Source organism: Mastigoproctus giganteus, chromosome 2 (genome assembly GCF_048544385.1).
Source record: "Mastigoproctus giganteus isolate SK-2022 chromosome 2, ASM4854438v1, whole genome shotgun sequence".
Lineage (NCBI taxonomy): Eukaryota > Metazoa > Arthropoda > Arachnida > Uropygi > Thelyphonidae > Mastigoproctus > Mastigoproctus giganteus.
In genome coordinates this window covers 166,490,982-166,505,443 of record NC_143576.1, presented here as the reverse complement: position 1 = coordinate 166,505,443, position 14,462 = coordinate 166,490,982, and the positions used below count along the sequence as shown (strand labels likewise).

Below are 14,462 nucleotides of genomic sequence, written 5' to 3'. Positions count from 1 at the left end.
AGGAGTTTAGTAAATAAATTTGATGAATTTGAGGTATGGCTCAAAACATCAAAGGCAGATATTGTTGGGATATCAGAGACGTGGTGTCACACAGATATAAGGAATGCAGAACTGGAATTTGGGGAGTACAATGTGTACAGAAAGGATAGAGAGGATTTGAAGGGAGGAGGGGTTATGCTTTTAGTTAAGAAACACATAAAATCCAAGGAAGTGAAGCCAGTCAACATCGCTGGATAGTGCAGTGTCAAGTCAGTTTGGTGTGACAAGCATTGGGAGATCAAAATTAAGAGTAGGAGTGTGCTATAGGCCTAATGACTCTGATGATATAATAAGAAACTGTACAGGGAAATAGAGTGGGCCAGTACATCAGAGAGTCTTATAATGGGGGATTTTAATTTCCCAGATATTGACTGGAATTTGTGGGCTGGTTACTCACACACTAGCAAGGCTTTTGTGGATTTATTGGATGATTGTTTTCTACATCAGCAAGTTCAGGAGGCAATTAGAGGGAGTAATACACTTGATTTGATTATCAGTAGTGATTCTTCATGCATTAAGAATCTGCAGATAAATGAACCACTAGGTGGCAGTGATCACAGTGTGCTGAAGTGGGATTTACTCAAAGAGGTAACTACCATTAGGGGTAAAGGGAAGGGTTATTGCTTTCATAAAGGTGACTATGATGGTCTGAGACAGTATTTAAATTCTATATAGTGGGACCAACTGATGATGTTACCAACAGCAAATTCAAAATGTGAAGCATTCATGGAACTAATCTTGGAAGCTACCAGGCTTTACATACCAACCAAGAAATATTGTTCAAGGTTTAGGCCTAAATGGATGTCAGATGAACTAATGAGACATATGGCAGAGAAGAAAAATGCATGGGATACATATAAATTAACACGTGACACAGAAGCCTATGATACATACAAGTTGATCTGTAACCAAGTTACAAAGGAGGTTAGGCAGGCGAAGGCAGATTACGAGAAATCTTTGGCAAGGGATGCAAAGAAAAACAGCAAAGAGTTCTTTACTTATGTAAACTCTAGAAGGAAGGGGATGAATCAGATTGGTCCACTTGATATAGATGGGTCAACTGTTGATGATCTTGCTCAGGTAGCTAACAAACTAAATGAATATTTTGCATCTACATTCACACATGAGGAGTTATTCAGCAAGGGGGAATGCCAGAGGTGTATTCAACTCTAGCAGTAAGCTAGAGAATCTTGTAATAACTGAGAGTAAAGTGGAAGAGAAATTGTTGAAGATAAACACAAGAAAGGCACCTCGGGTGGATGGGATCTATCTAGTTATATTAAAGAGGCAGCAAAGGAAGTAAGCAAACCCTTAGCCATAATTATGAGAGCTTCCTTGGACTCAGGGGAGGTAACCACAGACTGGAGATGTGCAAATGTGACCCCAATTCACAGTGGATCAAAGGCTGACACAAGTAATTATAGACCTGTGAGTTTAACTTCTGTTCCAGGAAAATTAATGGAGGCACTGGTTAAAGAAGCACTGCAGGATCATCTAGACAAGACTTCAGTTATAGCTCGGACACAGCATGATTTTGTTAAGGGGAAGTCTTGCCTGACCAATTTGATTGGATACTATGATGCAGTCACAAAAGAACTGGATGCAGGGAATAACTTTGATATTATATACTTGGATCTTAGAAAGGCTTTTGATATTGTTGCACATGGAAGACTGCTGCACAAATTGGAGCAGTGTGGCATTGCTGCTATGGATAAAGGGGTGGTTGAGAGGGAGAAGACAGTGTGGTAATGAATGGACACTGCTCATCGTGGACTAATATTATTAGTGGAGTTCCTCAGGGTTCAGTGTTGGGTCCATTACTATTTTCTGTATTTATAAATGATATTGATGATGGTATATCAAGCTTAATGTCCAAGTTTGCAGACGATACGAAGGTTGGCAGGGTTGTCAAGGACACTACTGACACAACCGGATCTGGAAAGGTTGAGCAGATGGGCTAAGAGGTGACAAATGAAGTTTAATATTGACAAATGTAAAGTACTACATATGGGAAACAGCAACCCCAGAGCCACGTATCAACTCTTTGGTACTACACTGACAGTGGTAGAGAATGAAAGGGACCTGAGGGTGGTTGTGCAGGCAGATATGAAGTTCTCTGAGCAGTGCAGACGGGCTGCAAGAGTAGCTTATGGTGTATTGTCAATGATATATAGGAATTTTTCTAGCAGGGATAAGGAGGTGATTATTCCCTTGTATAAGGCATTGGTCAGGCCACACCTAGAGTACTGTATACAGGTCTGGAGGCCTCATTTGAAGAAAAATTTAGAGCTGCTGGAACGAGTACAGAGAAGGGCAACAAGATTAGTGAATGGAACGAAGGGGTGCTCTTATGAAGAAAGGCTTAAGTTTTGCAAATTACAGTGTCTGGAGACTAGGCACCAGCGAGGTGATCTGATAGAGGTGTATAAAGCCTTGAATGGTTTTTTTTATTTTGGCTGATACTACATAAGTTTGCTTTTCTTCATTGTTTTGTTAATGTAATACTAATACATAATTAATAGCATTAGTAGAGGCATTTGATGCATGAAAGCAAGCTGATGGGAACCTTCCTCTTGCCCAGAATAATCAATTTGAATTTATGCCCCTGAGGGGGCATAAATTCAAATGAGGAAAGACAGATGTAGGATAGACGTGCGGAAATTTGCCTTTGGAGGGTGGGTGGGTGGGTGGTTGGTGGAACAGACTTCCATCCCGTGTCGTGGAAGTTGATAGCCTAAATAAGTTTTTAAGGCTCAGCTGGACAAGTATTTCGAATGGACAGAGGGGTGAAGTGGAAGTGTTTTTTTTTTTTTTTTTATTTTTATTTTTGGCTGATGCTGCATAAGCTTGCTTTCTTGCATCAAATGCCTCTACTATTGCTATTAATTATGTATTAGTATTACATTAACAAAACAATGAAGGAAAGCAAACTTATGTAGTATCAGCCAAAATAAAAAAAAATAATAAAAATAAATCAACTACTATCATTTCCTTGCTTTTTTTTTTTTTGACCATTTTTTTGATGTGTTTGTTGAGTAGCTCTGTAAATTTAGATAAACTTCCAACCAAGATTAGATGGGTGTTTATTGTAGCAGTCATTCACACTCTTGTAGAAAGAAAATTTTTCAACATTTCATTGCAATTATTCCTTCTCAATTTAAATTAATGCCATCTCTGTATTCCGTAGCCGAGTGGTCAGGAGCGGGAGTGCACTAGTACACGCTCTTTGAGTAGACCGGGGTTCAAGCCCTTGACTGCTAAATACTGTCGATCTGCCAACCCGCGCTGGAACAGCGTGGCAGATTATGGTCCATTTCGCTCAGCATGAATTGTTGAGGAGGCTTCCGTCCTGCAGTGGGTTGATAATGGCTGCAGTTTTACTTTATTTTTTTTTTTTACTGTATATTTCACTTGACTAAGTATAAAAATGCCCTTACAGCTATTGAAATTTTTAATGGCTTTAAGTTTCAATCAGATCACCTCACAGATGCCTGGTTTCCAAACACACTAACATCCTCTCTATCAGATCCACATCGTTATTAAAAAGCTGTCTCCAAACCTGTGATGCTATTCAAGATGCAGCCTAAATGTCCTATGTATAATTGACAAGAGTCCATGAGCTATCCTAGCAGCCTGTCTGCACTGTTTAGAGAATATTATTATTAGAGCTGCTCACAAGTCCTTTTTATTATGAACCATCTTGAGTTTGATACTACTAAAGTTATAGTAGTTGTAGTAGTGGCGCCTCCGTAGCCAGGTGGGCAGGAGCAGCAGTGCGTAGCACACGCTTCTTGATTAGACCGGGGTTCGAGCCCGTGACCACCAAATACGGAGGATGCGGAAAGGTCAGGGAATGACCACCGCATATCCCCGGAGCAATATGGCCTTAGTTGCTAATGCTCCTAAAATCCAAATAACAAACAAACAGTTGTAGTAGTGGCATGTGATGCAAGCAGGCATGTGTATGAGCTTATGCAGCATCAGCCAAAAAAAAAAAAAATCACACCATTCCCTTGAAATGCCTGTCCGGTTCCTCCTTAAATTTATTCAATCTATCAACTTCCACAATGACAGATGGAAGTTTGTTCCAGCAATTAACGGCCCCAGGCGCCAAGCGAATTCGAGGTCAAGTGATTTTTCTGCTATATATAGTGCTCATCAAAAGCGATTAAAGTTTTTTCTAATTTTGTACGTTTCTATTAGCAGCTTTATTTCTATATCGTTCTACACTTAAAAGCCACAAGTTAGAACAGAGAAAGGAAATTCACCTTTCTTTATTTATCCATATATTTCTATTTCCACTAACTAACTAACACTTTAACCGCTTGGCCTCCTAGCGGCACTGCTCCTGCCTCCCCGTGGCGGGGCCGGAAATCTTGGCAAGTAAGACCACTTGCCAAGGGCTAAAAGGAGCAAACATGGCAAACACAGACCATCAGGATATTGAGAACGAAAATCCAAAGAGACAAAAGACTGATCGGATGGAGCAACCTTGCCCATCGTTCTTAATTATCCACTCTCTTACTAGTCAGCCCATTAATAAATTGTCTCCGTTTGTCATACAAAAACATATGGAGGGTATTGCAGGATCTCCCAAGATGGTGAAGAGACTGCAATCAGGAGACTTACTAGTAGAAACCACCAACCACAGACATTCTGAGAAGCTGTTACAGCTTACAAATTTTGCTGGAATTCCAGTTAAAATATCCCCGCACACAACTCTAAATTCATCTAAGGGTGTGATATCCAGTTGGGACTTATTAAATGTTACTGAGGAAGAAATAACCCAAGAGCTGCAGGGAAAACACGTAATTGAAGCAAGACGAATAATGATTAAGAAAGATAATGTACTTACACCTACAAGAAATATTATTCTCACCTTCAATACACCCAACTTACCCTCCTCTGTAAAAGCAGGTTATTTACTTTGCCGAATCCGGCCGTACATTCCAAACCCTTTAAGGTGTTACAAATGCCAAAAGTATGGCCACTCACAAACTGTATGCAGAGGAGTTCCTGTCTGCCCCAACTGTGGTTCCTCGGATCACATACAAAGTGACTGTACGACTACAAAAATGACCTGTCCAAATTGCAAAGGTGATCATCCTGCCTATTCCAGAACTTGTGAAAAATGGAAAACGGAGAAACAAATTGTAAAATACAAGGTTGAGAACAAAGTAAGTTACCCAGAAGCGAGAAGACTAGTGGCACCTACTATGAATAAAAATATTTCCTATGCTAATGCAGTTAAAAAATACCAAACAGTCTCTACTCAAACTAATGTTACAGTTCCTACTAATATTTCAATTTCAGATTGGGCTAGAACTGTCCTCTCTGAGGAAAAACCAAATGTACGTAAACACCAACCCAAACTCTCAGACCAAGCAAATAATACTCCTCCTCCAATGAGTGCTACCACAGCATGTATTACAAATTCAAATATAATCAAAAATATTCGAGACACAACCAGATGGCACATCTATAGAGGAAGATCCTCTTTTAGAGATCCATGCCGAAGAAGAAGAAATGGACACTGGTCGGCCAGTCTTCCAAAAAAAAGACAAACACAAATTGGATCGCCATAAACCAGTCACTTTCAAAAAGCAGTCAGAATCAGCTCCATCAACTAAACACAAATAATGCCTTGTATTTTACAATGGAACTGCAGAGGCTTTCGTTGCAATACAGTCGATATCCAAGATCTAATAAATCGATTTTCTCCAGTTGCCCTTTGTCTTCAGGAAACTTACTTAACTTTGCAAATTTCTCCTTCGATAAAGAACTATTGCCTTTATCGAAGGGATCGTAATACAGCAAATGCTGCCCATGGTGGTATAGCAATCCTGATAAATTCAGTGATTCCAACTAAACATATTCCACTTCAAACTGAAATAGAAGCTGTTGCTGTGCGTATAACGCTCCATATTGAAATAACTCTAGTATCAATCTACTTACAGCCAAACCGTACCTACTGTTTAAAAGATCTTGAAGATCTCCTTATACAGATACCTCCACCTCTCTGTATGTTAGGGGACTTCAACGGGCACCACCCCTTATGGGGCGATCCTAAATTAGATAGACGAGGTCGACTCATTGAGAGCCTAATAGAGGCGGTAAACCTCACCATACTCAATACTGGCACACACACTCACGTTCCGCTCCCAAATGGACATACCTCAGCCATAGATCTCTCCATTTGTTCTCCATTACTGGTCCCGACCATAGAGTGGTATGTTTTAAATGATATAATGGGTAGTGATCACTTCCCAATCGTATACAACCTATTAATAGCACAGGCTCCTCCAGCTCAACCATGTAGAAAATGAAAATTTGCCCGAGCAAACTGGGCAAAATTCCGATCATCATTATCTTTTGATGAGGAAAAAATCCGTCTCCAGCCTATCGATGATGTGACATAATACATCACGTCACATCTCCTAAATGTGGCTAAAGAAACAATACCACTATCAAATCCTTCGGTTCGTAAGCATTATAATTATTGGTGGAATGAGCAATGCACAAAAGCAAAAAATAAAGCCTGGAATTTGTTTCGGCAATATCCAACAACACCCAATCTAATAAATTATAAGAAGTCAAAGGTAAAAGCACGCTTCATACAAAGGCAAGCCAAGAAAGAATCCTGGATCCGTTTTGCATCAAGCATTAACAAAAACACTGACACCAAAATAATATGGAAAAAAATTAGACAGCTTTCTGGTAAGTTTCCTACCGTACCTTCACCAATTCTGTCCTGTAATGGGCAAGATCTATCTAGTCCTTTAGATATCGCAAATGCTTTGGGCAACACATTTGCTGAAATCTCAGCGGCAGCAGCTTATACTCCACTTTTCCAGAGAATTAAAAACACTGCAGAACAGCACTCTGTTAACTTCCAAACTGCTCTCCTTCTGCCGTATAACAAACCCCTACAATATTCCGAACTCCTGCATGCTATCGGAACAGCCCACAATGGTGCTGCCGGACCAGATGGAATCTACTACGTCATGCTACAACATCTTGGCGACAGAGCTTTACGTCTCCTTCCGCTCTTTTACAATCGTATTTTTCTAGAAAATGTCTATCCAACTTCTTGGCATCATTCTACTGTTTTGGCATTCCTAAAACCTGGAAAAGATCCAACCAATCCCCATGGCTATAGACCAATATCCCTCTCAAGCTGCCTCAGCAAAATTCTAGAAAAAATTGTCCACTGTAGACTCGTCTGGATCATTGAGTCAGAACAGTTAATGAGCAATAGTCAGTATGGCTTTCGTCAAAACAGGTCATGCCTGGACCTTATGGTTAAGGCTGAATTTGCCATTCGTAATGCCTTTATTAAGCATGAACATCTAGTAATGGTTTCCATAGATATAGAGAAGGCTTTTGATACCACCTGGCGGCATGGCATACTAAGAGACCTTTACTCTCTTGGTCTGCGGGGAAACCTTCCTATATTTATAAAGCATTTTCTACACACTAGATCTTTTCAAGTTCGATACCAACATGCCCTCTTTGCAACTTACATTCAGGAAGAAGGTGTTCCACAGGGATCAGTACTGAGTGCCACTCTTTTTGCCCTAAGAATAGATTCTATCACTAAACAACTTCCAAATACTGTAGAAACTTACCTTTATGCGGATGACCTTGCCATCTCCTGTCATTCCCAAAATATGAGATCTATTGAACGACAGCTTCAGATATCATTAAATAAAATACAGCAATGAGCCAGCCTTAACGGCTATAGGCTATCACAGCAGAAAACATTGCTATCCATTTTTGTAGACAACGCAAATTTCATCTGGATCCTGAACTTCACATCTCTAATATTTCCATCCCAGTCACTAGTAACATTAGATTTCTAGGTTTAATCATGGACAACAAGCTAAATTTTTTAGAGCACATTAAAAAAGTACGTAATGCCTGCTTAAAAAAGATAAACATACTCAGATCTTTATCTGCACAAACGTGGGGTGCAGACCGTACCTGCCTTCTTCGATTATACAGGGCATTAATCAGATCCCGCCTTGATTATGGAGCTCCCATTTATGACTCTGCCAGAAAGAGTGCATTACGCTGGCTTGATCCAGTACAACACAGTGCACTGAGAATTGCACTTTGCGCATTCAGAACATCGCCAGCACATAGCCTGTACATTGATGCTCATGAACCGCCACTATCTTTACGTAGGAAATTGCTTTTGCTAAAGTATTCTTCAAGATACAAAGTTGTGCCTCGCATCCCATTCAGCCATATCTTTTCAATCCACCATTAGAAAATCTGTACAGAAATAAACCTAGCATAGTAAAACCAGCTGGTCATCGCCTTCTTGAACTACTGCAGGTTTGGAATATATCCATCCGTTCTGTTCAACAAGTAGCCACTTGTACCCAACCACCATGGTTTCAAACTCCTATACCGACCTGTGACACTTACCTCTGTCAGTGGGGAAAGAATATTTTGCAATCATCAAATATCAGACAAGTTCATGCTGTTCACACTCAAAAATATATTGATTTTTTACCAATATACACAGATGGCTCTAAATCAAATTCAAAAGTTGGAGCAGCTGCAGTATTTCCAAATACAGTTGTATCAGCAGCCCTTCCTCCTGAATTCAGTATCTTCTCAGCTGAGTTATTCGCAATTAAACTAGCTTTAAAAAATCTCCCTCCTGACTGCTCATTAAAATCAGTAGTTTACACTGATTCCCTCAGCTCAATCAACTTTGTGTAGTTCCTCAGATAAATTTCACCCTGTTTTAATTGAAATTAGAAAATTATTACTAAAGATTAAAGAACGTCAGCAACTGGTCGCCTTCTGCTGGATACCAGCGCATTCTGGTATTTTAGGAAATGAACAGGCTGATAAAGCTGCAAAAAACCCAACCAGCTTAGATTTAACCAATATCCCTGTCCCAGCCTCAGACTATGCAATAATGATTCATGCTGCATGCCTAACAGAATGGACAGCGCAATGGCATTCCCAAACGAATAATAAACTCTTTCAGATTAAACAGGTTCCGAAAATCTGGCCCTCCAGTGTCCGGACATCAAGACAAGAAGAAGTAATTCTTTCAAGAGTAAGAATAGGTCATACTTACCTGACCCATCTTCATTTACTTACAGGAGATGATCCACCACAATGTCCACATTGCTATATAAATATGACTGTTAAACACATTCTCATTGACTGCCCCTATTATAAACAGGACAGAATTTCAACCCTGCAATCACTGGTAATCCTTCAACAACCAATAACCCTAGAGAATTTGATAGGTGACAAGACAAATATATCTGAATTCTTCCGTTTTCTGAAGCAAATTAGAATTTTTAATCTTTTCTGATTAAGGACATTTCAGACAGTATGATTCTTTCCCTTTAATATATAAATGAATAGGCGCATTATAGCCAAAGTTGCTTATGCGCCATGAAACCCCTATAACAACAACAACCAGCAATTAACCACCCGCTGGCTAAAGGCAAATTTCCGCACATCTATTCTACATCTGTCTTTTCTTAATTTGAATTTATGTCCCCTTAGGTTCGTAATCTGAACAAGTTTAGTCTCTAGAGCAAAGTTTCCGGCATCCCCCTCCCCCCATACTTCTCCTTCAACCCATGCACGGTACTAAGTACTATAGGTTTTGATACCTTTCGTGTTTGGGGTTTTCATAAAAAAAAAAAAAAAAAAAGTGGAAGGATCCCATCAGAATTCAGCGTACTCAACCCATTCAAGGCCTTATATACCTCAATCAGATCACCGCACAGGTGCCTAGTCTCCAGCCACTGCAATTTGCAGAACTTAAGCCTCTCTCTTGGTAAGAGGATCCCTTCATTCCCCTCATTAATCTTGTTGCCCTTCTCTGTACGTGCTCAAGTAAATTTACATCCTTCCTAAAATGAGGCCTCAAGACCTGTACACAGTACTCATGGTGTGGCCTGACCATTGCCTTATACAGAGGGATAATCACCTCCTTTTCCCTGTTAGCAAAATTTGTATATATCATTGACAAAACCCCATGACCTGCCCTGGCAGCCTGTCTGCATTGCTCAGAAAACTTCATATCTGCCTGCACAATTACTCCCAGGTCTTTTTCATTTTATACCACCTTAAGTGTAGTACCACACAGTTGGTATGTGTCTCTGGGGTTACTTCTACCCATATGCAGTACTTTGCATTTGTCAAGGTTAAACTTCAGTTGCCACTTCTTAACCCATCTGCCCAAATTATCTAGATCCTATTGCAGTTGCACACTGCCATTACTGTCATTAACAACCCTGCCAACCTTTGTATCATCTGCAAACTTCGACATTAAGCCTGATATACCTTCATCAATATCATTGATAAATATACAAAACGACAGTGGACCCAACACTGAACCCTGTGGGACTCCACTAATAACATTAGTCCAATGAAGTGCAGCACCCATTGATTACCACTCTCTGTCTTCTCCCACTTAACCATCCTTTTATCCATTGTAGCAGCTTACCCTTAATACCATTCTGCTCCAATTTGTACAATAGTCTTTCATGCGCAACAGTGTCAAAAGCTTTCCTGAAATCCAAATAGATGATATCAAAATTATTTTTTGCATCCAGTTCCTTTGTAACCACATCATAATATCCTATCAAATTTGTCAGACAAGAATTTCCCTTAACAAAGCCATGCTGTGTCTGAATTATTGCTGCAGTCTTGTCTAGATGATCCTGCAATGCATCTTTAACCAGTGACTCCATTATTTTACCCAGAACAGAAGTTAAACTAACTGGTCTGTAATTACTCGTGTCACCCTTCGATCCCCCTTTGTGAATTGGGGATACATTTGCACATCTCCAGTCCGTGGAAACCTCCCTTGAGTCCAAGGATGCTCTCATTATTATGGCCAAGGGTTTGCTTAGTTGCTTTGCCGTCTCCTTTAATATAACTGGATAGATTCCATCCACCCCAGGTGCTTTTCTTATGTTTAACTTCAACAATTTCTCCTCCACTTTGCTCTCAGTTATTAAAAAATCATTAAGTATCCTGCTACAATTTGATAACCTTCTGCCATTTCCAAACCTTAATAACTCATACACTTGCTTTCTTGCATCACATGCCACTACTACTACTACTACTACTCCTCGTGTGTGAATGTAGATGCAAAATATTCATTCAGTTTGTTTGCTATCTGAGCAGGATCATCAACAGTCAAACCATCGATGTCAAGTGGACCAATCAGATTCATCCCCTTCCTTTTAGAGTTTATATAAGTAAAGAAATCCTTGCTGTTTTTCTTAGCATCTTTTGCCAAGGATTTCTCGTAATCTGCCTTTGCCTGCCTAACCTCCTTTGTGACCTGATTACAGACTAGCTTATATCTGCCATAGGCTTCTGAGTCGCTTGATAATTTATATGCATCCCATGCATTTTTCTTCTCTGTTACGAGTCTCATTAGTTCATTAGATAACCATTTAGGCCTAAACCTTGAACAATATTTCTTAATAGGAATGAAACTTTTAGTAGCATCCACGATTAATTCCTTGAATGCTTCCCACTTAGAATTTACTGTTGGTAACATCGTCAGTTTATCCCACTGTACAGAATTTAAAAACTTTCTGAGACCACTGTTGTTGTTGTTGTTGTTTGGTTTTTAGAAGCATTAGCAACTAAGGCCATATTGCTCCGGGATATGCGATGGTCATTCCCTGACCTTTCCGTATTTGGTGGTGACGGGCTCGAACCCCGGTCTAATCAAGAAGCGTGTGCTACACACTGCTGCTCCTTCCCACCTGGCTACGGAGGCGCCTAAAGACCACTGTACTCACCTTTACGGAAGCAAAAACCGTTTCCTTTACCCCTGATGGTAATTATATCTTTAAGTAAATCCCATGTCAGTATACTGTGATCACTGCCACCTAGTGGTTCCTTTATCTGCAAATTCTTAATACACGAATGATCACTGCTGATAACCAGATCAAGAGTATTACTCTCTTTGGTTGCCTCTCGAACATGCTGCTGCAGAAAACAGTCATCCAATAAATCCACAAAAGTCTGACTAGTGTGTGAGACCAACCCACAAGTTCCAGTCAATGCCCACTCTATTTCTCTGTATAATTGTTCCTTGTACTCATTCGAGTTATTAGGCCTCGAGTTATTACTCTTATTTTTGCTTTCGCAGTGCTTATGTCACACCAAACTGACTCAACGGTGCACCGTTCATCTGTATCAACTGGATGCACTTCTTTTGATTTTATATTTTTCTTAATTAACAGCATAACACCTCCTCACTTTCTATCCTGTCTATCCTTTCTGTACACATTGTACTCCCCAAATTCCAGTTCTGCATTCCTTATATCTGTGTGACACCACAGATATATATTTTACTATAGCATTACTGCATCTGCCCAGAGAACTCAAAGCTGAGGTTTAATACTGGTAAATGGAATTCTCTTAGAGATGCATATTTTGGTATTAAATCTCATCTGCCATTTCTCAGACTATCCAAATAACTATCAGTCTTGCCGAATGTACGAGTTAGTGCAAATGCATTTTTGTACTTAGTGAACTCTGAAGTATGTAAATTGGCATTCTTTTTGTACTAAGTGAACCCTGAAGTATGTAAATTGGCATCATTTTAGTTATATCTCTGTTATATTACATAAGTAAAATTATGCCAATTTACCTACTTCAGGATTCACTACATACAAAAGTTATGCATTTTCACTATCTCGTACATTCAGTAAATGTTAGTGTGAGGCTCTAGCCCAAAAATTTGTCCTAGTCTATCAGTTTTGTTGAAATAGCATATTGTGTTTACTTCCATTAACTACCTAGTCCATCTTTGTATCATAGGCAGACTTAGATATTAAACTTGAAATACCTGCATCACCATTATTTCGTTAAGAAATATCAGAAATAATAACAGGCTGAGCACCAAACCTCTGAGAGTTCACTCATAACGGTAATCCATGAATAGCAGTGGCTATTTATAACTGCTCTTCCTTTGCAAAAAAAAGCTACTCACTTCATTTGCAATGTTCGTTTCATTCTATCAGCCTCTGTATAATTTTCAGTTTGATTTCCAGGCTTAATTCTCTGCATTTATGTTTTTTCATCATAATGCTGTTAGATGAAGTTTAACATAAGCAAACTTTCAATTTTTAAAAGACAAGTCCCAGAAAGACAGATTCGATAAAAATTGCACAAAATAGATCATAATTATAACAACAAGATCGTTGAACCTGACTTAACAATTTCAACCGACTTTAAGGATGTTTTGCCGAGCATATTTATGTTGTAGCTACCATAAACTAGTTTTGTTTACATAAAAGTAAATTCTAACAAGTCAGTGCTGTATTTTGGGAAATACGGAACCAGGCTGTCACAGTCAATAATAGGGGCAATAATATGACAGCTGTGCAGAGCTTTATATTAAACATACAAAATAACATTATTTATTTCTCATGGGATGAAAAAGGACATTATAATACATAATCGAATTTTGTAAATGAATATGTTTATATAGTTTTGCATATCCTATCATTTTGCATGGGAATGATATGTGCTTCATATAAACAAGAGTTTTGTATAAACTGAGTTTGTATTAACAGCTTCTGCTGTATTATCAATATTAGTCATATAGTGCAAGGAAGCCACAGGCTTTTGCTGCACCTGCCAAAAAAATAAAATAAATAAAATAAAGTAGACAAGAAAATATGAATTGTGTAATTCTCTCCTTACATTGGTAATACTAGTGATCTTTGAATTTCTTCAAACTGTTAGTCTCAACTACATCCAAAGGTAACTTGTTCCAATAATTAACTACTCACTGGCTAAAAGAAAACTTCCTACAATCCAGTCTAAACCTCTTCCCCTGGAATTTGAATATATGGCCTTTAGTTCTGGAATTCTTTATAACAGTGAAAATTCCAACTTCATTCCTTTTATTAGCCCATCTCAGAGCCTTATAAACTTCAATCAGGTCCCCTCTGAGTTGTCTGGTTTGCCAAGTTCTGTAGCCCACATAATCAGTCTTTCTTCATACAGTCACCATTTTGTCGATCTCACCATGCAGGTTGCCCATTCTTTTTTGGATGCTTTCAAGAAGCTCATTGTCATTTTTCAGCAGGTCTCCGTACTTGGAGGCCTTATCTTCTAAATGAAGATAAGGTCTTTATTCCAATCGAGTCTTACAATTGCCTTATACAGTGGGATTATTACCTCCCTTTCTCTGCAGGGTATTGTTCGATAAATCATCGATAGGGCACAATGGCCTTTCCAGGCCATCTGGGTGTTTATACTGCTCAAAGAACTACATTTTTGTTCATATCATGATTCCCAGAGTCGCTTGCTTCCTCTACTGTTTTAATTTTATCCCACTAAGTGTATAAGTTATTTTGGGGTTGCTGTTTCCCAAGTGTAAGACCTTGTATTTTGCTGTTGTA

The 14,462-nt window shown here is 39.1% G+C and overlaps 1 protein-coding gene across 3 annotated transcripts in view; it reads left to right on the top strand.

Annotated features, from left to right (window-relative positions):
• The window catches only part of bchs (WD repeat and FYVE domain containing 3 bchs), a 1,877,108-nt gene that overhangs the window by 72,161 nt on the left and 1,790,485 nt on the right, over positions 1-14,462 (top strand). The window lies entirely within an intron of this gene.